The sequence below is a fragment of the Mixophyes fleayi genome, chromosome 5 (assembly GCF_038048845.1).
Source record: "Mixophyes fleayi isolate aMixFle1 chromosome 5, aMixFle1.hap1, whole genome shotgun sequence".
Lineage (NCBI taxonomy): Eukaryota > Metazoa > Chordata > Amphibia > Anura > Limnodynastidae > Mixophyes > Mixophyes fleayi.
In genome coordinates, this window is record NC_134406.1 from 83,740,430 (window position 1) to 83,762,197 (window position 21,768).

Sequence of the window (21,768 nt, forward strand, 5' to 3'; positions counted from 1 at the left end):
ACTTACAGTTCATGTGAATTCCTGTCCCTGTTTTTAATCTTTGTTCTAAGTTACCTGAACCTAAGTCTATTGTTTTCATTACCATTAACTTGTTATTCTGTCATACCCAGATGTTTGTTTATTGACCAAGCCTTATCTGGCCTGTGTTCTCGCTGCAATAAATAGTTTTTTATCATACTCCTGGCTCCACGACTGTCATTGCAAAGATCTAGTTTTTGGAACAGAATTGTAACACGGAGCCACTGATATTTTCAGAAACTGACACAATTTCACTCAATTCTCTCTGCCTTAATGAAGATGGTTCAAATCTGCTATCCCTCTTTCTTCACTAAATTCAACATCCATAGGAGTTGTAACTTTGTTGGAGTCTTCTATTGATTTTGGACGTTTAATAACAAGTCGATCCATATTTCATTTATGGGCATCTGATTAATGGGATATATTTGAGGGTACAAAAATTTAAAAAATTGAAAGGCTATTTCTCTCACTATGTACATTAATTAAATAAATCACTTTTAAGTTAACATTATAGAGCTCAGGTATAGTTTGACACATAATACAAAAAACAAATCGCATCTCTTACTTGACATATATATCTTTGATTTGCATTTCAGGTTATATCCAATTACATTTACTATGTAAAATAAAATGTACCATATATTTAGGAATATGATAACTCTATTCTCTGTAGTGTATCTAGCAAATAATAACGTTAGTATAATGTTTCAAGATAAGATGATACTATGTCATCATGTACTAACACTGTCAAGCCAAAGTTTTACAATATCTCTATACTATCATGGGGCTTAAGCATACACACTGGTATGTCTGACATACACCTGCTACTATCATACAGCTAGGTATGTGAGTTTTTTCATGAGTGCATCTTGTACAACATAAATTCAAATGCAATCTACTCTGCATGAGCCCCTATATCTCCATCCTCCCATTTAATACTAAATACTTAATCCCATCTGACCATCTCCTCTGACCTCTAAAACATTATGGTCTCACTATCAGAAAATAGATTTCATCCTTTGCCACCTCAGCCTCTCAAATTCCATCTCTACTCTATTCATTAATACTATTGTAAAACAGTGCAGAAGAGGGAGTCACCAGCAGAAGGCCACCCAAAATGTTTTCAGGAAAAGGACGGCTGAGCAAATAACTACAGTTGAAGGTTGACAACCAGTGGGAACGCAGAATGTGCAATGTGAGATGACTATATCAGCTAGCTAAAGGGATAGAATAAATAATAAAAAAAATCTCACTGCCACAACCTGTATGCAATACATAAAAAGCAGTGAGACCTTTGCTTGTTTCAGGGTGGAGAAAAGAGGCAAAGTGGAAGTATAGAGAAGATGAAGTTGTGGAAGAGGGAATAAAGTGGATGACTGTAGAAGCAATCACTAAGCGTGCCTAGCTGTGCCACCATGTCTGTGAGAGGGGCAAATGTGCTAGAGGATGCTTAAAGAGGAAAACAAAAGAATCAGTGAAGTTAATTCCTAGCCAATTCTAACAAAGAGAGAGAGTGCTGGTGTAATTAAAATAATATATCTCTTTTATTAATAAAATATAATCAAATTAATCACATACATATACAAATAATCGCTCAACGTTGCAGGTGTAACAATAAATTCCCAAATTAAATTGCCAAACTCAGTAATCCTTATAAGCAGCAATAGGTCATTAAAAAATTTCAGACCTTTAAATGTACCAGTCCATATAAGGAACATATAATCATAAAGTCCTCCAAATATTTAAAAAAATACAGTTACTATCAATTGCCTCCTTATAGAATCCAAAATATGATGGTAGAAATAGTTATTCCACAAACATAAAAGGTAGCAGTCGATTCAGTCTTTCTTAGGTAACAAAATAAGCCAATTTGAATAGATATTTCTTCTTAGTAATGGTACCAATATAGTTTGCTGTACCTTAAAATAATGTGGAAGATGTCTGTCTCCCTGTATGTACTGAAGGCTGCAACTTGTGAGGACACACTGTTCAAAACAAGTACGGATGTCATAAAGTTCGTACTGAGTTCAAAGCTGGTATTCAGATCTACACACATGGGTGTCACTGGCGCTTTTCTCCGCCTATTTTGTGGTAGGTTTCATGAGAAGTGAATCATGAGACTACTAAGCATCCTTCAATACACTAGAAAAAATAGCATAATCCAATCCCCTACTGGTGGGTTTAACCTGAATCGAAATCATGTTTTCAATCTGCATAATTATATAAATACAATGATTCCAGCAGATATAATCAGTTATATATTAAATATTCAAGGACAATACCTTTCAAAATTGAACTTGTGCTACAATGACCAATCAAACAACATGTTTAACGTACCACTTGTGATACTCTCAATAAGAGAAATTCCAGTTGGTAAATCAATAGATGTGGTTTATTCAGCAGGTTATGATCTAATTAGGGAATTAAAATATGAAACTAGAAATGTTATTAGCTGGAAAGCGCTCCGATACTATATAAGTAAGACTCCGTTCGTTTCTAAACACATGGTATAAAGTGACTGGTTCGTAGTGTTCAGTGCCAGGAATTATAAATCACATGCAACATCTGTCTCAGAAAAGGGATCATACATTGTTTAGAAACACTTCTGTTAAATGAACACAGGAATAGTCAGCAATGAACCTGAAGGTGATAAAAATTGAGACCACAGAGTAAATGCTGTTTTGAAACAAAATGCATGAATATTTTTGTGATTGTGCCCATCTATCGGGAAAAAACATTAATCATAATTAACACATCAAGAAGCTGCAGCTCAAGGTTAGCAAGCCCAGTAAAAAAAAAACCAGCAATCTTCTATCGCTACCACGCCACCGATCATCTGCTACTACAGCTAATGACTGCAGCCCTCTACCTACAGAAGCATATTAACATGGATTATTACATTCCAACACTTTTTCATGGCAGTCTACTGCATGAATCCTATAGTGCAGCATTTAACCAAGAAAATAAGTTGTATCTCCTTTTCTATTTAGCCGCTGGTAAAAGGAAATATACCACTTGACATGTCTCATTCTTTCTTTCCCCACCTGAATTCCTTAATTTAACTAGTTCCTTAGTTTTAGGTCACCTGCACTTTGAGAACAACTTACTTGAATAGAGCTCCTTTAAACACACTTTTGCAGCATTAAAGCAAGGGATCCATTGTCCGCGCCAGAAGAGGGAGCAGCGTAACAGTGAGCTGACCACACCGCTGCCGCCATGCCTCGCCCCCATTGATGACACTGGTTTGTCTGTCCCATTGTCAAAAGCAAGCACTAAACCCCCCCTTTTCCCCGCACAACTTGCCACCAGCGGCACTACTCCCCTACCACCAGCCACCAATCCCTCTTCTCCTTCCGCCCCACTACGGGCGAAGAAGTCCACTCTCTCATTTCATCCTCCCCCCCGTCTACCTGTCCCCTTGACCCCATCCCCTCCCACCTCCTCCGCTCCCTCTCCCCCACCACCTGCTCCCACCTCGCCCACCTCTTCAATCTGTCCCTCTCCACCGGTATCTTCCCCTCCTCCTTTAAACACGCTCTTGTTTCCCCCATTCTCAAGAAACCTAATCTTGACCCCACCTCTCTCTCCAACTATCGCCCCATCTCTCCTCTCCCCTTTGCCTCCAAAATACTTGAGAGACTCGTCTGCAGCCGCCTCTCCACCTTCCTCTCTGAGCACTCCCTCCTTGACCCTCTCCAATCTGGCTTCCGCCCTCTCCACTCCACCGAAACTGCCCTGGCCACAGTCTCCAATGATCTCCTTTCTGCTAAGGCCAGGGGCCACTTCTCCCTTCTCATTCTCTTGGATCTCTCAGCGGCCTTTGACACCGTTGACCACCCACTCCTGCTCCACACCCTTCAATCCTTTGGCCTCTCTGGCTCCGTCCTGTCCTAGTTCACCTCTTACCTTGCTGACCGTTCCTTCTCGGTCACCACCTCTGGATCTCTCTCCCCCCCCTCCTCCCTTCCAGTAGGGGTCCCCCAAGGCTCTGTTCTCGGACCCCTACTGTTCTCTCTTTACACCTCTTCCCTGGGCAAACTCATCAGCTCCTTTGGTCTCAAGTACCACCTTTATGCGGATGACACCCAACTCTACCTTTCCTCTCCTGATCTCTCTCCCTCCCTCCTCTCCAGGGTGTCCGACTGCCTCTCTGCCATCTCCTCCTGGATGTCCTCTAAATTTCTCAAACTTAATCTTGCGAAAACCGAACTAATTGTCTTTCCTCCTGCTCATTCCCCCTGCCCTTCAGACCTCTCTATCACTGTACTCAACTCCTCTCTTTCCCCTGTTCCTCAAATTCGCTGCCTCGGTGTCATCCTCGACTCCTCTCTCTCCTTTGCCCCTCACATTCTCTCACTTGCTTAATCTTGCCGCTTCCAGCTGCGCAACATCGCGCGCATTCGGCCCTTCCTTTCCCAAGATGCCACTAAAGCTCTTGTCCACTCTCTTATCATCTCCCGCTTAGACTACTGCAACCTCCTCCTTACTGGAATCCCCCGCTCTCATCTCGCCCCCCTTCGCTCCGTTCTCAATGCTGCCGCTCGACTTATTTTCCTTTCTCGCCGCTCCTCCTCTGTCTCCCCCCTCTACCAATCCCTTCACTGGCTCCCCTTCCCCTACAGAATCGTGTTCAAGCTCCTTACACTTACCTTCAAGGCCCTCTCCAACTCCACCGCTCCCTACATCTCCAGCCTCATCTCCATCCATGCTCCATCCCGCCCTCTGCGTTCGGCCAATGACCGTCGCCTCTCTTCCCCCCTGGTCACCTCCTCCCACGCTCGCATCCAAGACTTCTCCCGTGCTGCCCCACTCCACTGGAACCAGCTCCCCCGCTCCATCAGAACTTCACCCAACTTGTCCAGCTTCAAACGGGCCTTAAAAACCCACCTCTTCCTTATAGCCTTCCAGTCCCCCACTTAACTGCCCTCCTTCCTGTCTCCCACCTACCTTCCTCCTCGTCGCTCTCCTCTCCCCCCCTCCCCTCCGTCTTTGCCTCCACTCTCCCCCTCTCCTCCTCCTACCCTTGCGTCTCTGTCCGTCCTACCCTCCCCTTAGATTGTACGCTCCTCCGAGCAGGGCCTCCTCTCCTCCTGTTCTCCACCACCTTAACTCTGCTCTCCAGCTCCTTGTCTCTTCTGTGAGGCCCTTCTACCCCTCTAGCTACCCCGCTGGGGCTCTCGCCTGTCATCTAGCTGTACTTTGAGCTTCTGAGTTACTGTGCTTTTTGTTAACTGTTCCGTGATGTCTCACCCTGTACTGTATTTCTGTCTGTCCCTGTACGGCGCTACGGATACCTAGTGGCGCCCTATAAATAAATAATAATAATAATAATAATAATAACCTGCAGCAACTACTCCACGAGCACGATCCGTGACACACTGCCACTGCCCCTCCCCTCCTGATCCACGGGACCCTCAGAACCAGCGCCAAATTTTTTAACAAAAAGCCAGAGCCCTGGAACATTCTGCAAGCAGGCAACATACCTGCTTGCTTGCAGATTGTTGAGGACAATTCCATTTTAGAAGTGCTGGTATGACTTACCGTCTCATACCAGCAAACTCCGCGCACTGGTTTAACATCTTCTACCAACATCATTGACACCTATTACATATAACAGCACAAGTGCCCTGATAATAGGTTTTCCTACCCAATACCCCAAGCACACAATATGTTCTGTCCCTTTAAAAATATTACAGAATATGGATCTCTGTGAATTAAAACAAAAATTATATATTTACACTACTTGGGGGCTGGTGAAAGCAGTCATATCCATTCTTTTATGTATCACCCCATAAACACAGGGTTTATTTACATTTATAAAACAACTTTGATGGAATCTTTTAACAGTGCTCCCTCTTTAAACCTCTTCTTTATAATACCACTCGAGCTTACCAGCTATATTGTTTTTTGTTTTTTGACTAGATATGTTACATACTAGCAAAAAAACAAAAGACTGAAGTCGCATTGCAATAATATAAAACATGTGTGAATGCTGGTGCTTGTAGTTCCACAGGCATCAGTAGGCCCAAGAAGACAATGGCTGTCTGGGATTGCTGGAACTTGTAGTTCCCCAATACAATTTAATTTATTTTTTGCTTTTCACAAACTAGCAAATTGCTGGTTACTGTTGTGCAGGGGAACCCGACACTCATTGCCCCCCTGCTCTAGTGGCTGACCAGCCAAGGTTATAACCCTGGTATTAGCTATTAATTTAGGGAGTTATTCATTTCTTTATTTAAAAGCTTAAAGATACATGTTGATACTCTCATTATAATCAGTATAGCATCTTTAGACCAGACTTTAGAGACCCATAATGATGTACCTCTAAAGAGGAGTATCTGGACGTACGGCTAAGTTTACACATTTTTACTCACAGCATTTGGACTTACATCACATTCTATGGCTATTTCTATAGAGCTGTATATGAACCTGTCTCAGGACATTGGACAGACCTAGGAGAGTAACGGGTGCTTTGAAATGCTGCGGATTAGATGTGCACCCTTTACTATGCTAGGGATTGCACATATACAAAGTTGTTTTTGATTTTCTCTGGTACATAAGGATATTAAGCCATTAAAAAAGACTGGAAAATTATATTTATATTATATTGTACTTTTATTATATTATAGTTATTTTAACAAATTTAGTTAGTATATCTGTCAATTTTAATTAGATTGGCAGTAATAATAGCTGGACATTAATTATTCTACCTGATACCGTGTTAATAAACAGTATGATACAATTTTTCCAGTGATAAATTTCTCTTAAAATGAAGACTATTACTGCAGCTACCAAAAAGTAGCTGTAGGAATCTATTGTCAACTTGTAATTTCAAATTATGCTGTAAAAGGTTTTTTTAATGAGAATACTGATGACAAAGTTGGCAGTGGCACGGTGAAGTTTGGCAGAGAATGTAACTGCTGATATGACTGATATAAATAATATATTATACTATTATCAAGATACTCAGTCATCACTGTACATAGATCTGTACCGACAATACCACTGGGTCAGTAGAAAAAAAAATTCCAGCTGATGCATTTGGGCAAATATGAATAGTGTTTTCTAATCTGGTCCAGTGGGGCTGTTTTGTAAATGGCTCTGTTCTATTTTGATATTAATATAACATTACAGTATTGTTAATTATACCTCATGTCTCTTACTAAAACAACATCTCTATAACATAGTACATAAAAAGAAAGGAGCACAAACAGTTAAAAAAAAAGGCTCAGTATAAATTTAAATAGCACCTATTTCTCTTTGGTATAAAACAAATTATGTTCTGTACATCAAACTTTAATTGGTATTAAGCTATTTATATGGGCAAAGGCATGCAATGTTTCAAGTGGCTTTAGCCCACTTTGTCAGGGATTCTGACTGGCGAAGAGGTTAAAGACTCAACAAAATGTTACGTTTATTTCCACTTTATGCTGATGAAGACTTGGTTATTCATGCAGAGTTAGATGTATGTCTGTTTTATTTATGTAAAATAGGTATTTTTCTTAAACAAACAAATATTACAGTTAAAAATAATAATAGCAAAAAAACATAAAAAAAGGCTTTATTTCAATAATAAAGATTTTCATTCTGTGTGCACCATTGCTAATGTCATCCTAAGATGACGTTAGCAATCAGAGGACAGCAGTGGTACTTGTCACACTGTTGTCCTTGGTAAATAGGCTCCCCCATGGGTAGTATTGCAGGAGACTTCTGTTGATGGCTACCCGACAATGATAGTCTTTACCTGCCGCAGGCTCTGGCAAATAGGGAGAAGCCCTAAATCCTGCAAAAACTCCCTTTTTCATAGGATACAGTGCTTTTCTCCCTTTAATAAATAGACCCCTTAGTCTGTTAATTTGCATTCTTCAAGGGGTCCAGATTTTAGGAATGTAGCAATTGAGAGTTAAAGGCATCCAATGAAATAAAAGGGGACTATTTGGAAAACTGGAATATATGGGAGCCCTGTGTTAAGCCTAACTTTTACTTTTATCATTGCAAAACCTTGTCCAAGTGACTAGATTGCATGTATAATAATCATGCAATCACTAGAATCAGCATTAACAACATTAAAATGACTGTATAAAAATACTAATAATTTCAATTTTTGACTGTCACTCTTACCTTTATAATAAATTTAATCAAAATAAACATTACAATACTTAAGTAGTGTTTTTTACTTTAGCAAGGGCTGTACAAAACATAATGAACAGAATGCAATATCTATACAGAATATTTTATTTTAGATATCCTTAGTTACATTTGTTAGCCAACTTATCAGGTGAGATTCTAATCTTCTTTAAAGTACATGCAGAATGGAGTAAACTAGACAGTGGGTTATTCAGTGGTTATTGACAGCTTTTGAAGACATCACATTACTTGAAAATATATTCTTCATTTTATTGACAACCAATGTATGCAATTGAGAACTGGTGCAATATGCATGTGACTAGGCTGTCTATTTAGTAGTCTGTCCTATTTGTAGTTGGTGCAAGATCTTGTCTGATAGATCTGAATGTAAAGCATTAAAGTAAGTCAGTCCAAAGGAAACATAATTGGATTATGAATGATAGAGAGATAAGGTGCTTTATTGTTTGAAAACAGTTGAACTCTGATATATAAGTTCCAAATCTCCATCAAGTGCTTTATGCAGGTATTACAAATGGTCTTAGTTATCAAACTAACACCACCATTAGAGGGTTAGTTGGATTGATATACTGTTATCATTTCATCAGATGTTTACCACCAACCACAAATGCCGTTTTATCAGCTGCTATTAACGGGTGCGCATATAATGAGGCAACCTAGGCCATGGTGCCTGATTTACCCAGTGGCAGCATTGATAGAATCAAGTTAATGGATAGTTCAATTCATTCAATCATAATCTAGCCAAAGCTTTAATGGCATTGATAAACATATAAAGGTGACTCTTTAAGCAGCATAATAAAGCACCACTGTTCGGATTATGTCAAATTGTATTCTAGTGACAACATAAAGGTAAACTTCTCATACAGTTTTATAATAAACTTACCCATATTCCCCCTGGTGGGCCAGATGTCCTCTTTTTAACTACTAAAATATAAATAAAAGTATTCGACCAGTGTTCTATTGTAATTTTGGTGCTTGTTCATAATTGCAGATATTCCTTCATTTACAGCTTGGGGGTTTGGCTTTCATTAATTTTAGGAGGGTTTTACAATTAGGTGAGCTTCTTTTTTCTTTTTTAATTTGGTCTTTTAAGATGTGTTTAGCTAGGTTCAGATCACTTTTTAGTTATCAATCTTCATCTACTGCACATCCTGTGTTCCAAGTTGAAGATGACAAGGAATGAGTGAGGGGGGAGCTAATTGTGGCAGTGTCATAATGTCAGGATTGGAATGGAGGAAAGCAGGAAGCCACAGTGTTTGGAAGTCATACAATAACCCTCTTTGCAAAAACTCATGCAGTCAAACAAACCTATATGAAACAAAGTTCATAATCAAACTAGTTTCTTCTGAGTGCCGCAAAAGCAAGTTCAGAGTGGCAGAGCCAGACTAACCTTTAGCCAAAGGAGTTCAAAATCCCCAACACAAAGTGCAGCAGAGCAAACTAGTATAACTTTTCATTAGCTCAACTTTGGTGGGCTCAACATTATTAATCAGACCCAAAAGCATCACTAAGGGAAAAAATGGCATCCACTAAGGAGGCAATAAAGTAGTCAAACTCTTGCCAAACTCTTGGTACATAACCATATTAAAATAAGTTCTCTCAACTATGAGACCTTTAGGCATATGTTGGACACTAAAGGGTTATTTTGTCTAGCCTAACTGGTGTATAGTGTTTACAAAGCAGAAAACTTTGCTGTCACCTGCACAATTTACTGATTTAGGTGAACTTACCAGGGCATTTCGCCAAACCTCATGGTCCATATCTGGGAAATTGATATTGTTGGACAAGGGTTTTGAGAATCGCTTCTAAAGGATCTACTCCAATTGTATAGGCAGTGGAGAAACTACTAGATAAAAATAAAAACAGTTTTTAATTGTTCAAAGGTGGTATTCATTTCTATTTTTATTGCCGAGAGTAGCTTGTCATGACAGGATGGCGCCAATAAGCCTTTAGAGTTTGGCTCTTCTCATTGCTTCCCACATTCAATTGAGCTGGGTAAGTTGGAGCAGATATACATTTACCTATTGCAAGTGAGGGTAGCAATTCAATTACAGAGAGATCAAGCGTAAGAGCTCCGGAGATAACTGACAACAGCGGAAGCCAGTGGATCAAGATAGAAGTCAGTGGTGACCAGAGTGTCAAGCAAGGAGACTACAGAAGCTGGTGCTTGTAGCGAGTAGACAGCAGAGGCCAGCGTGTCAAGTAATAAGACATCAGAGGTGGTGGCACTATAACTGAAGACAGCAGGAAAATGTCAAAGTGCTTTCATGTTTTCTCCCTGCTGGTGTCAAAAGACCATTTGGCACTAGTATACCATTAATTCTGGCGTTAGACCAGTGAGCACCAGTAACTTGGGGACGAGCGACCCACCAAGCCACTATCCCACCTTTGCACTTACTTGTTCCCTACCCAGTTTTAAAGCCTTTCTCTCCTTAGGACTCCGCTGCTGGGCAAACCAGGGAGGTCCACTAGCCACATATACAAATAGAACCCATTAGTCAGGCCCCAATTAAAGGTAGGCTTTTGGTGTGTTACTTTTGTTTCATTGTTTGTTTAGCTTAACTGCATTGCGGGTGTCACTGTTAGGCCTTAGACTGGGTAGTACATTAAACCTAGTGTTAGGAGTTAGTTTTGCATAGCCTGCTGCTCACATAGAGCATTACTAGAGCCAGGGTCTTTTTGTTGGTGTTAGTTAATGCTAGAGTGAGTGGCATATAGTATGGATAGACATCTTTTGGAAAGGCAGTTCTGTTTCACCCCATTGCAGGATCCATATATTAGGCTGAGATCCTACATCACAGATTATACCCATATTCCCAGTATGACAAAAGATTTATATTGAAAGAACACCTATGGATTCCTAATATTAGATGTTCAATCCTTATACACTAATTCTCATATGCAAGCTAATTACTAATTATATAAAACTGCAAATATGTGTTTGTGAATTAATTCATATTAATAGCTTGGTGTGGTTCATATGAACTCTATGTCCATTCATAGGTTAAAACCTGAAAGGGGGAGACCAAATGAATGTATCTCTTTGATTATTTCTAAACTCCTCTGCTATACCCATGAGGTATATGGATAGAGAGTTCCAGAAAAGTATTTACATATGAGTGCCCAATACCAATCTATGGTCATAAACGCTAAAGCCCTTAAAATCTTTCTTTAAGCTTACATCAATATTGTCAGTAAAATTCAGCAGACAACTCACATTCTTGACGGATCTGTGATATCTCAGGACAACTAGTGACTAAGCAACTTGGATTGGTTTGAATGAAGGAAAATAGGGACACAGGAAAATGTCATATTTTATAAAATATCATATTTACTGGAGTCATGTCTGGCATGTAAATGAAGGGAAACTTATTTCCTGTTGCATGGAGGCAATATTATCTTTGTAGGACATTCTAGCAGGAAGCTAGGCCAGTGTAAATAACACTGACTTGAAAGGTGTTTGAAAAGAGATGATAAAAAACTAATTTGCATTTACACAGACTTTCTAGGTCTGACATCACAGAGGAAGGGGGCTGTGGAGACCTGCAACATGTTTAAAATGTACAGAAAATCTAATAGATTTGTTCTTTTTCTGGAACTGTTCTTACGAATTCACGTGTGAGACTTAGCTTGGTTTTAGAACACTGCATAGATGAAATAGAGGAGATCATTTAGTTTATGAAAACTCTGATGAAAGTAAATTGAGATAGATTAGTTTAAAGGGAAAATCAAAGGCTTCCTGAGCAACAGTATCAGCTCGTCATAAAAACCATGATGGTGGAAAAATTGGTAAGGCAAAACTAGTTTGTGGTACAGACAGGGGAGTTTTAATTATTTTTAAACAGACCAAGTGGTTGTTTTGCTTAACCCATTGTTACACACACTTCACACAGACTCAAGTGAGTGCTGGATCATGACACTAATATTCCACATTCAGGTGGAAAAACAACAGACTTTTTTCTAAATCAGGATGGGGATCTCAAAGAGGCAGAATGAGTTCATACTTCACTTGATTCATTCTTGAGCATAACTTTTATTGGTTTGGGATGGCCATGGGGACCAGTTTTGTCCCAAGCTGTCCCGAGCTATGCCAATCTTGATATAGGCAAGTTCGAATTGGACTCTATTTAGGACAACCCTTTGGAGCAACACTGTTTCTCTATGGATAGATAGATGATTTTTTTATTGTTTGGAACGGGAATTCTTATTCTGCACATCAATTTATAGGTCATTTGAATAACAATGATTATAATTTGAAATTTTTCCACAATTTTAATCACAAGAGCACACATTTCTTAGATATCATGAAGACCTACAGGCGCTTATAAATATTCTTTCTAAATATAATAAAGATAATACTTAAATTTAATGGTGACAACCCTCCGATTCTTATTTCTCACAAGTAGTTCATGCGGTCATGGAACAGAGAGAAAAAGAGGGACAATATAGTGTGATATAGTCAAGGTAATACAAAATAACAGAACTAAAATGTTCTAATAAACACAGAAGATCTTCTCTTATATGTAGACACCCCCTTTGATGGGGTACTCACAAGAGTCAAATGGAATATGGGCTCATCAAACGATAACTTGTCTTTTCTTTTCATAAAGTCTCTATCCATGGGATATTTCCATTGTCACGAGTTTTAGATGTTTCACAGTATAAAAAATGAAATAAAATATCTCTAGTGTGATATTGCTTCAATAAAAATGTATTTATATAATCACAAAGATATACAATATAAAAACAAAGTATATCTACTTATACCAGATAGATGAAATATTCAGGCAGTTGGTAAAAGTTCCACAAAGTTTCCAAAACTGGTTCCCATGCAGAGCACGCCAAACATAAACATCCATTCAGTGTAAGAGATATCTTGTGAGAAATAAGAATCGGAGGGTTGCCACCATTAAATTTAAGTATTATCTTTATTATATTTAGAAAGAATATTTATAAGCGCCTGTAGGTCTTCATATTATTGTACTTTGTCTATGAATTATTTGGGAAGTAGTGTATATTCCCTTTGAATTCCAGCGGGCAGCTGTTAAAAGTGAAGCGCTATTTGGATTTCACATTCCTTTTTTATTTCTTAGATATCACCTTTTTGATTGAGGTTTCCAGGATTATCTCTTCAAAATACCAGAAGAAAATAGACACAAGTAACTATTTACATTTTACAATGATCATTAAAGGCCGTGGGTGGCCAATATTGCTAAAGGTCAATTCAGCAAGTTGAAACATAATTGTTCTACCCAAGCTACCTTTGAATCACAAGTACAACACATGGCAATGAATTTTTTTGATAGAGGATATCTTGGAGATCTTGTAGTTCATGCACTAAGGGTAAATGTATCAAGGTGCGATTTTGCAAATCCAGCGATTTTCTTGGAAGAGTTGAAACTCGCAGATGTATGAACCTGCGATTTCTTGTAAAATCGCCAAAGATGTGTTTCTGGCAAAAGCGCTATTTCCAAAATCGGTAGAGATCAAAGTCCCGACTGTGTGCCACTCTAGCTATGCAAGTCTCAAATGTATGAAGCTGCGATTAAGCAAACTTTCGCACATCTTGTGTTCCAAGTTAAAGATGGCAAGGAAAATCGCTACATACAACATGCTGCATTCTAACAGCATGATTAGTAAACACATCACTGTTATACTGTTCTGCCTATGCAGCCGGAGGTCCCAGCAGCTGTCAAATGTGTTAAAAATAGATAAAAGTTTGTTTTTTTAAAAAGGCGTGGGATCCCCCTGTCCGAGCACTATTAACCCTAGTGCTGCCAGCCTACTGCTAGTTACTTGAAAATCGGGGAAAAAATTTGCGTGGGGTCCCCCCGATTTTCACTTAACCAGCACTAGGCAAACCAGTCTGGGGTGGGTGACACTATAGCAGGGGGACAAGCGGCAGGGGCCCCTCTGCCATAATGACAAACCAACACCAGGCTGTTCAGCGCTGGCCTGGATTCAATAGGGAGTGGGGTCCCCTCCTCTAGGGACAACCAGCCCAGTGCTGAAAACACTATGGCTCTTCCTACCCCTGCGTGCTGTGGGTAGTAGGGTAATAATGGCGATATAAATGTAAAAAAACAAACAGATGCCATTTTATTTTGTGAAACTACAAGTCCCAGCCAGCCAGGGTGCCATAAACAGTTTGGGCATGCTGATACTTATATAACTACAAGCACCAGCATACCCATGGCAGCCAGGGCATGTTGACACTTGGAGAACCATAAGTGCCAACATGCCCTGACACACTTGGCTGGCAGGAACCTGTAGTTCTACAATACAAAATGTTAAATAAAACACAACTCCCTCATTAAAACCACATACATTTAATAAAAATAATAAAATTTCAATAAAGACACTAAACACCCTCATTTATACCACATAATTTTATTAAAAATAATAAAAGCCCAATATACTCACTAGTGATGTTTTCTTCTTTCATCAGCAGCTTTTAATCCTAAAATCTGTGAGTGCCAAGTCCCAAATATATTTTTATCCAAAGCCCCTGCTTGACCATGTCCAAAATAAATTTGTAATTCCAATAGTCTTGCTTGTAAATGTCCCAAAAAATGTTGTATACAAAAGTCCGGCTTGAAGTGTCCCAAAATAATTTGTAAATCCAAAGTCCCTGCTTTAAATGTCTTCTGTTCTTCTTGGGCAAAAAGCTCCCCTTGTTGCTTGAAGTCTTCAGTTCTTCTTGGCCACCTTGTTGTTTAAAGTCTTCTTAGCTTCAGCCAGAAAAGCAGTAAGATCCAATCCGGAACATGCTTGTTTGCCAAAAATAAAAAAAGATGAGAGACGCTGCAAACAGCTTCTACACTGTAGAAGCTCCGATACACAATGAGCTTAGCTCTTGTGCGAGGTCTATTTATAGTATTAGGGGTTTCCTCCTGCCTTGCTAAGTCTCAAAAACTATATAAAAATAGCACTGGTTTGCATTGAAATCTATTATAGTTCCTTCTGACCTTCTGATCACTGGTGACTTATACCAGTGTGAACTGTCCTTATCGGAACACTTGAGCTAATAAACATCACTTGCTTCAAAATCCTGCTTTGACAACTTCTTCACTGTGGTAATTCCTGTGACCTGCAGATTATACCCAAATCTAATCTATTTCCAGCTTTTCTGATGTTTGGACCCAGCTTTCCAGTACCAACGCTTTGCCCACTACCTGCAGCTCTGACCAGTGTGATAGGCCAGGGGTACCATCCACAGCAACCCTGATCTGAAGGCAAGAGGTCAGGAGTACCAGCCTAGGTGTACCAGCAAGGGGGTACACTAGCAGCGACAGATACCCAGAAGGACGTGGTTCTGGATGCCACTAAGGAGTCCAGTGGTGGCGTAGCTTAAGCCCATCCTACTGCAGTTAGAAGGTGCAACACAACAGACAGGGTGGCATAGGAGGTTCACATATGGATTCTACAAACTACCCCTCAGTTGTTTGAATAATTTGCAACAGCTATTGACTGGTATTACGTTGTCGAAAATATGGCAAACAGCTGAGAAAGTTGTAAGACCGGACTTTAAACCTAAACCAACACTAGAGGTTGGGACAGAGCACAAGGTGACCCCAGTGAGGTGTTTTGAGTTTGACAAGCAGAGACACTTACGAAGGCATTGTCCAAATCGGCCAGAATCAATGAATTGTTTGTGGTTCGACTAGGCCCCAGATTTCCTGCTTGTTTTACCATGTCCTCATCCACAGGGAGCCCTCGGCTGTTCGAGGTGACCGTCCTGATACATGAACAGGCGGTGTTAGTGTTGGTGGACTCAGGTAGTGAAATCGCCTTGGTATCTAGCACTGTGGTACCAGAAGGCCTGTTGACTCAACTACCGTCAGTGAAAGTCCTATGCATTCAGGGGGTCAACAGGAAAATGACATTCACTGTCTTCCCAGTACCGTGAAGGGATGAACAGTGGAAGTACTAGCAGTGATAGCCCCAAAGCAGCCATACAACCTTATTCTGGGGCAAGACTTTCCACTGCTACGGGAAAATATAGTCAACTGTAAAACAACATCTAAGCACATGGAAGGGTTATGATACCAAAGCTACCTTATGCACCTTGACCTACATAGTCCCTGTGGAGTCTTCCCTTACACCAAATCATAGACGACAAGTGTTTTTCGGCTATTCCAGGTGCATGAAGATATTTGAACATGACATTTCCACCACAACAGGGGTTAACCAACGACATATAGAATATCTGAGACAAGAAGGGCTGCAGTAAAGAAAGAGGTGGAGGACATGTTGCAACTTGAGGTAGTGGAAGAGTCCTCCAGAGAGTGCAATAACCCCATAGTCCTAGTTCCAAAGACTTCGGGGGCAATCTGGAACAATGTTATGAAATTAAATAAGGTGTCTAGGTTTGATACATATCCGATGCTGCGTGTGGATGAGCTAGTGGAGAATCTGGTCAGTAGTCAATATTTGACTACCTTATATTTAACAAATGGGTACTGGCAGATACTACTCACTACATCAACCAAACCCAAAACAGCCTTTTCGACAACTGAAGAGCTGTTTCAGTACAGGGTATTGCCGTTTGGCCTGCATGGGCCACAGCCACATTCCAGCGGGCAATTAACAAACTGCTAAAGCCTCACCAGGAATACACCACTGCTTACCATGATGATATAGTTACTTACAGTCAGGACTGGGAGTCCCATCCTCCCAAGGTGAAGGTGGTTTTGGAGTCATTAAGACGTCACGGCTTTATGAAAAATCCTATTAAATATGGACTAGTCATGGCAGAGACTAAATATTTGGGTAATGTGGTCAGCCAGGGGAAAGTAAATTCCAAGGTGAATATGCAGAAGCCATGAGGAATTGGCCTAAACCAAAAATGAAGTCTCAGCTCCGGACTTTTCCTGGGGTTGGTGGGGTACTGCCGATGACTTATCCAAAATTAACTTATCTGTGTACAACCCAGATAAGTTAATTTGGTCTGAGTCTTCGAAGGTTGCCTAGGAAGATTTCAAAGAAGCCTTGTGCACCGCATCAGTGCTACAAGCACCTAACTTTAGATAGAGATACTTTCTTCAGACAGATGCTTTCGAGACAGGTCTAGGGGCAGTATTGTCCCAGAGGATGAAGGCTGAGGAGAAACCAGTTCTTTTCCTCAGCCAAAAATTCCTCCCGAGGGAAAAGAAGTATGCTACGGTAGAACAGGAGTGCTTGGTTATTGAGTGGGCAGAGGAGGCACTTAAGTACTACCTACTTGGTAGAGAGTTCGACCGCGCTCCTTTACAACGGATGCATACCAATAAGGAGGTGAATGCCAGGGTCACACGTTTGTTCCTGACATTACAATCTTTTAGCTTTATGGTGGAACATAGTTCTGGGGCTCCCCATAATAATGCCAATGCCCCTTTGCAATGAGATGCGCTCCCCAGGGTCACCTGATTTGGTGAGGCCAGAAGAGGAGGAAAAAATATAATTTTTGCCAGGAAAAGAATCCGCTTCACCAAGTATGGCAAAGTTAAAGGGGAAGATATGTGGAAAAGGGGGTAATGCACCACAGTCTGATAACCAGTATAGGACCCACTCCCCAGGGAAAGGTACAGACAGGGTTAAGGATCCTGCTGTTACCTTAAGAAAGTATTTTACTCACAGGTGCACGACATGGGTGTGATTGCTGCGGTATGTTTGTCGAGTATAAAAGGATTATGAGATCTGGTGGATGGGGCTTCCAACACTGATTAGCAGCCGGATGATAGCTAGGCCTAGTAGGTTCAGTTAGTGTAGGGAAGCTTGGAACATTTAATGATTGTGTTAGTGTTGTTGTGACAAAATAAAACAGCAACTGGTTAAGCAGACCGGAGTAAGGAGTCACTCATTTGGTAATTCCTATAATATATAAAAAAAAATAATATATATATATATATATATATATATATACACACATACAAATCCAGGAGCCAGGCATGCTAATCATGAAATAGGTACTTTACCTGGTTGCCTTGCTCTGCATGCCTCTTTGAAGATAAGTCTATGTTTATGATCCATGTGAGGTGGCGTTAGAGGATTTTCACCAAGGTATAGCAGCATTAATTTTATTTTATACCTGTGGTGGACACATGAACAATGGCGTTATTTTGTAGAGCTCTATTAGGTTAAATGACTCCAATCAGCAGACAGGAATTTATATGGTGTCTCCAGTTCCATGTTGCCTATGTTCATGGTTTTGCCTTCACCTCTGGTGAGTAAGGTATTTGCAGGAATATTCCCAGTGGAAAATACTAGTCATTTCTCTGCAGCAGGACAGAACACATAAAAGGTATTAGCATCCGGACTGGTGTGCAATTACCCCATTTTGGCTACGTACCTCAGATACTCTCAACTTCCTCCCATACCATTTCCAGTTTATCATTTGTGTTTTCATGCTAGGCCAGAAGCTGTCAGTGCCAGAAGAGAGGGTGTTGGTAAGGTCAGTCTTTTCCCCTGCGGTGGACAAATTGAGATCAGGTAGGCCTCTCTTCCAAGTGTTCATCTGTAGAGGTTTGCTTTATGCAAGTGGATTTGCAGTGTTCTGTTGTCGGTAGGGGGGATCCCTCGTCTCAGGACTCACCTAGTCTGACTAATTGGCAAGTGGCTGAGCTGCTTCCCAATATCAACACTGATGATAGCAATTAGGACTGTCATTATTAATGCGCCGCACTATGCTACCACTTCAAGGAGGAAAATACCGAAAGAATGCTCGGCAGGCAAAGTCATAACATCCTTCAGCACTGGGGAATCATAAGTTAAGATGGTAGCAGTAGAGGAAGTGGTTGCAACTGCTGCAGACTCTAATTTGGTCCTTTGCTGATCCTGCATTTTCCTCCATCTCTTTTGTCAAAGCCAGTTTGTAGAGAGCCAGGATGTGCAAAACACTAAGAATCTGATCAGATTTTTATCCCAGCCACACCCTTGTAGGTCACCAAAAATTAACTTTTCTTTGTACACATATTAAACAAATCACATCTCTGAAGGTGAGGGTTGACTGTACTATACTTCTACAAATTGCAGGTAGTATTGTTTTGGCTCAGAGAAGTATGTTTGTACAATATTCGGGTTGGTATTTATCCATGGTGAGAACTATAAATGATTGGCTCCAATAGCAACAGGGACCTACACTTGAAGATAATATAATAATGACATATAGTAAATAAATGTTTACAAAACAGAAATAAAATAGAATAAGGAAAAAACAAAAATGCAACTTACATTGGATCAAAAAAGCTGATTAGGAGATAATAAGAGTAAGAAAAAAATCATCAGATGCTGCCTCTGGTCATTGCCTAAGTTATATTACCGTATAGTAAAGTGTTTATGGCATACAGTTAGAATTGTGTCATACTATTGTATGGGTTATATATAATCATGTTGTGCCTTGCGGGGGAGTGACTGGCATGCAAAATGTGTGGCTGTAACTTTTTCAGGCAACTTATATCACTGAGCAATCTAGTGGGAAGCTGTCACAATGGTTGTACATACTTCCCAACAGTTCTGAAAGGAAAATGGAGACACAATAAACTGAGCCAGATCCATCTATACTATGCCCATGCATGGGAGGTATGAGTTAGGCCTGTGAATTTACATTAAGCAAACAAATACTAGTCTTTTTTTTTATTATTCCTCCAGAACTAATTGACCATGTCCCGCCAACTTTGTTCTTCTGCACTGAAAAAATATATTTTTGGAAAATAGTTTTGTGTAAAATATTTAAATTATATGAAAAGTTACTTATTCGGCGGATATTCCTGACAATAAATACCATCCACAATATCCCTAGTCTCAGAAACAATATGTCTTTTGAAAGAAGAAAAATATTCACTCTTCAGTCTCTGCATGGCCATCCAGTATTTTTCAAGACTACACATTAGTTTTTCCTATGCCTCATAGATTTTATTGTTTTTTAAAAGCTTTAAATGATGCTATATTTTATTGGCAATCTTTCTGCCCTAACATTGATTCTTGTCATTGACTTTGCTCATTAATAGGCAGCCTACTCTGAGAGTCAAGAATTGTTTTATGGAAGCGTTTATAATCATATTTACATTCAGACATTGGCTTAAGAAGCTTAGCATAGCTTTCTTTATTGTTATAGACTGCAGTTTGCATAATATTCTTCATTTTTTTTACTAAGATATTCTTGTAGTATCAAAATCCGACAACACATGTTAAAAGGGAAGTGTTCCACTACACTAAGATTATTAAAACATTCCATGTACAGTTCAAACATGTCCTTTCTGTATTGCAATAAGAATATGTAGCCCTCTTGTTAAAGCAGTGTGAGGGTGGCATTGTGTGCATTACAAACTCTAAGGGGAGATTCAATTGCTGATGATGTGGTGCATGGATATCACTGCATTGTCTGGCTGCGTACTGTGCCAGGAATTACGGTAGGAACCTCTGCTCATTTTACCTTGCACCTCTATTTTGTTCGAGAACAAATGAGTGGAGATTTCAGCCATAACACTGCGCGAAGGGTCTTCGTCTCAAATTGAATCTCCCCCTTTGTCTCTGCTAATTAGGAGAGCATAATCTGATCTAATTAGCATGCCTCCAAGCAATGTTTGGATCCTGATTAACTTCCCCTTGTGGGACAATAATACATGTAACACCTGGACTGACATGCTTCAGGTGTGTGCAAAATATACTTGTTAATTATTAATCACTGACGATGATGCAGTGCTTGAGGTGACGCCTTACAACATGAGAGGTGGAGTAGAGCAAGGAAGGGAAGGGCAAAGTAGGCTGAGGTAGACCTGGACACAGATGCAAATTCACCTATCGGAAGACATATCTCATCATTCTAATCAATAGTACTTCCTTATTCATCATTCCTATATTTTAAGAAGTCAAGATCATCTATTTGCATTACTTATTTGCACATTCACAGCTAATTATGGAAAAATACATTTTGCTTGTGTTTATTACATTTATATTAGAATGTTAATATTTGTATAGGCTAATGTGATTGTGTAAGTTTTGAGTATTGAAACTGACACATTTATTGTAACATTGTAAACACACTACTCTGTGTTGGAGTTTTCACAACAATCTATCTTTTTTCCAGAGGAGATTCAGTGATGTTTTTGGGCTGATGTGCTGCATCTGGTACTAAGCATATTGAATGTATGTATGGCATCATGAAATCTGAGGATTACCCGACTGTTTTAGAGAATAATGTTCAACCTAGTATCAGAAAGCTGGGTCTGTAGAAAGGTTATGGGCCTTCTAGTAGGGCAATCACCCCAAACACATTGCAAAGAGCATCCAGGAATGGTTCAAGATAAGATGCTGGATTATTCTGATGTGGATGCAATAAGCCCAGATCTAAATCAAAACAGCAATTGGGAGAAGGAACTTTCAAATCTAGACCTGGAGCAGTTTGCACAAGAAAAGTGGACCAAACTGACTGTAGAGGTGCAAGATGCTCATCCATGGCTATAGGAAGAGGTTGATTGCAGTTTTTTTGCTACCAAACACTAAGTCTGTGTGAACAAAATTTGTTAATGCCACGTATTTTCATATTCTGATTTAAAAGGATATGCAGTATTAAATTCAGAATAAAATACAAAGGCTCTGTATATTAACAGAGAAAAAATTGACTAA